At 45.8% G+C, this 3,934-nt stretch overlaps 1 pseudogene; it reads right to left on the bottom strand.

The window, feature by feature from the left end:
- Nucleotides 1–2,792: 2,792 nt before the first annotated feature.
- LOC100398808 (putative monooxygenase p33MONOX pseudogene) lies at nt 2,793–3,717 on the bottom strand (annotated as a pseudogene).
- Between the last annotated feature and the right edge of the window lie 217 nt (nt 3,718–3,934).

Genomic DNA, 3,934 nt, shown 5'->3' with positions numbered 1-3,934 from the left:
AAATAGCACTGGCATATAGATTTGCATTTTACATATTTCTCTTAAAATCGGTTAGGTTAGAATTTTGCTTATTGACATTTAAAAATCATATTTATGAGATAATGTTGATTCATGTTGATCAAAACCAAATTATAACATTTACGAGGGGTGACCCCATCCCAGTAAATCTTTATTGGTTCCTTAAGTTTAACCTCCATCTCTCTCTGAGGCTGTTTTTTTTTTTTTTTTTTACCAGGGCCTGGCTCTGTCACCCGGGCTGGAGTACAGTGCAACCTCTGCACTCCCAGGCTCAAGCCATCCTCCTACCTCAGTCTCCCGAGTAGCTGGGACTACACGTGGGCACCACTATTCCTGGCTTATTTTTGTATTTTTCATAGAGACGAGGTTTCACCATGTTGCCCAGGTTGGTCTTGATCTCCCGAGCTTAAGTAATTCCACCTGCCCCAACCTCCCAAAGTGCTGGGATTACAGGCATGAGCCACTGCACCCAGCCTGGGGCTCTGTTTTTAATTAGCAACGTAGACTACCTGCACTTCAGGTTTTATCTCAGAAATCACAACCATGACTCTCTGTATAATTCTTATTAAAATATGTATGGTAAACTCCCTGAAGAAAACACAATCCATCTTTTCTTACACAGACACACACACACACAGACACACATACACCCACACATACAACCTTGGTTCAAACCAGTTCTCTAGAGAGCTATGAATGAGACTATGTTGGTTTGGCCTCATACAGAACTTCCTAAACTCACATTATTTGACTTTATGCTGAATGTGATTAAGTGGGTGAATTGCAAACGCATGAGTGTGAAACTCATCATGGTAGTTTTTTGTAAAGATGTCAAGGACATCATTCATGACATCACACACTATTCTCTTTATAAAGATTCATGGGGTACTGAGAGGTATCAAAAAAATCGGGGCCATCCTGAATTTTTTTAATCTTAATGATATTATAACTCTTATAATTCATTTTTTTCCTTTTTTGCATTGCTGCTAGGAATCTTTAAATTCCTTGGTTTATTATTGGCTTCCAATCAAGACAATATGGGATATAATCTAGAGGATAATCAAATTGTAATTTCTTTTTTGGGGCGGTGGAGGGTGGGCCAGAGTCTTGCTCTCTTGCCCAGGCTGGAGTACAGTGGTGTGAACTTGGCTCATTGTAACCTCTACCTCCTGGGTTCAAGCAATTCTCCTGTCTCAGCCTCCAGAGTAGCTGGGACCACAGGCGTGTGCTATCATGCCCAGCTAATTTTTGTGTTTTTAGTAGAGATGGGGTTTTGTCATGTTTGCCAGGCTGGTCTCAAATTTCTAACCTCAGATGATCCACCCAACTCAGCCTCCCAAAGTACTGGGATTACAGGTGTAAGCCACCACTCCTGGCTTTTCTACACTTTTTTGTTTTTTTTTAAAGAAAGTACTAAGAATTTTTGGCTGAGCATTGTGGCTCCTGCCTGTAATCCCTCTACTTTGGGAGGTCGAGGTGGGTGGATCACAATGTCAGGAGTTCAAGACTAGCCTGGCCAAGATGGTGAAACCCTATCTACACTAAAAAAACAAAAATTAGCTGTGTGTGGTGGTGGGTACCTGTAATCCCAGCTACTCAGGAGGCTGAGGCAGAGAACTGCTTGAACCTGGGAGGCGGAGGTTGCAGTGAGCTGAGGTCGTGCCACTGCACTCCGGCCTGGGCAATAGCAAGACTCCAATTCAAAAAAAAGAAAGTAGTAAGAATTTTTATGGTCAAAACAAAAGATCATAATAGAAGACACAAATTAATTCTTCTGATAAAATGGAAAGCTCAGCTTCTTATGCAGAAAGATACCATCCAAAACCAAAAACAGGTATTTGAGACAGTGTTTAAGACAATGACTGAATTTGTCCACAGTGAGAGGAAATAAGGCAGTTTCCCTATTTCCTTTCCTCAGTGAGGTTATGTGTTGCATAAAGGAATTAGGCTCATTTTGGTGAAAAATGCTTTCATACAGTAAAGTGTGAATTCTTTCACCTCCCCTAACAGATGTTTCAGGCTCTGAACAAGGAAATCAAAATAGAGTCACACTGGCTTCACATGAACCTCAAGACTATCATCTGTACTTACCATCGTCTTGACTTTAAAAACGTTTAGCGTCCATTTATCTATGCAAAATCAGTAGACTCAATTTTCTCTCTTAGGAAGTTTTTAACCAAATCGGAATTAAATTAACCTCACTTTAAAGTGCAAGAAAAGCTTTGGAAGACTAGTGTTTGTTCTGCGGCATAGAAAGAGGAGCACACCTCCACCGGCACTGGCCTAGGAGCCCTGCACGAAGAACTGGCTGCAGGACAGTCCCAAAAAGCAAAGGGACTCCACACTCAGCCTACGAAGAGGGATCCCCCCCAAGTCTGGCTTTTACCCGTACCCAGGTCCCAAACAGATCTTGGGTCCCCGAAGTGGCAAGGCTGGAGCACAGTGCCAGCCATCAAGAGGGCCAGAGTCATCATCTCAGAGAGTCAGTGAGCACCTCTCCAAGTTCGTATCTAGAGTAAACGATGAAAAAATAGGAGATGAGGTTCCCCATACATCACTGCCGAGGTGATTGAGTCCAACTTAAAGCAGTACAGAATGGCTTCTTCCACACAACAAGGGCAAGCTTTGTACTGATGTTTCTCAAAAACCAATGATGTCTCCAGCTCTAGCCTGTATTTCACAGGTTTTAAAAACTATACCTTTCCTATATCAGTGCCAAGTTAAAAGGGGAGCGGGGTACCAAAAACTTCTTTGTCAGAGGAATAGAAAACACTCTAGAAGCCCATGGGTATGAACACATTGAAGTCACGGGGTTTGAGATGATGGGTCCATGGCAGCTGTTTGTTTATTCCCTTCCATCACTGGGATGTCCATCGTGGGCGGCTTCAAGGTTGCTGGATCTGCAGTCATGTGGTTGGCCTGGGCGTGGACCAGTTCCATGGGAGAGGGCTTCTGGGCTCCTCAGCAGGTCTGGGTGGCAAAACTTCCAGAATCATACTTCTGAAGGGATCTCGGTCCAAAGAGGCTCTACTTATCTGACAGGTCTCTGTCCTTATTTCAGAAACTGTCTGTCCTTCCAGAATCTATGATGCTGGGATCTGAGCCAGGTAAAGCTGTGGAAGAACCAGGTGTGAAGCAGCCTGTGGGCCTCTGCCCAGGGGGAGAGTGAGGAGTGCTGCTTGGGGCAGACTGGGCCAATGCAGGCTGCCCCTCTTCTCTTGCTCTCTCTCTACTCTGTGGCTTCAGTTCGTGGAGCACTTCTGCCACTCGAACTTACCTGGGCTCCTTGCTGGTGGGGCCCTTGTAGGGTATGTAGCCAGCACCTCTCAGCCCTGCCTGTAGCCCAAAATGCTGAATACTTTTCCGGGTCTGTTTTGTGAGCAGAGAATTCATGATGATATGGGTAGCTTTAGCTTTCACCACTGGGACCGTGTCACACTGTCAAAGACTGAGTCATGGCAGGGGAAGGTGGGCTGGCCTCTCCTTCCTCCTCCTTGGTGAGGCACTGACACTTGCACTCTGGAATCACTGGCTTCCAGGGGATGCTGCCCATGTCGGGGGAGGAGGAGTCATGGGCACAGGGTCCTTGAGGGCATCATCATAGCTGGATGCCCAGTGGTTTATCCCGATGGGCAGGGGCATTTTGCATAGAGGCCCACCAGCCTCCAGAGCAGGCACTTCTGGTTGTCTTGAAGCCATTGAAAGACCGGGCCCCAGCTGCTTTTTCCGTATAGAATTCCAAGCCGAGTCCCCGCCACCACAGTGGAATGATGTGACAACTAAGCTGACAGACAGCTTAGTCTGAGGAACACGGTCCAGTGGAACACGTTAATGAGGAACGCGGTCCAGCGGCTGCAAATTGGAAAAGCTTCCCAGGAAGAGTGCATCCAGAGGTTCTGTGACCCTGCTGCTGCTG

The sequence above is a fragment of the Callithrix jacchus genome, chromosome 19 (assembly GCF_049354715.1).
Source record: "Callithrix jacchus isolate 240 chromosome 19, calJac240_pri, whole genome shotgun sequence".
In the NCBI taxonomy this organism is placed as follows: Eukaryota; Metazoa; Chordata; class Mammalia; order Primates; family Cebidae; genus Callithrix; species Callithrix jacchus.
The sequence above is the reverse complement of the archived record's forward strand: the minus strand, read 5'-3'. Positions and strand labels throughout refer to the sequence as shown.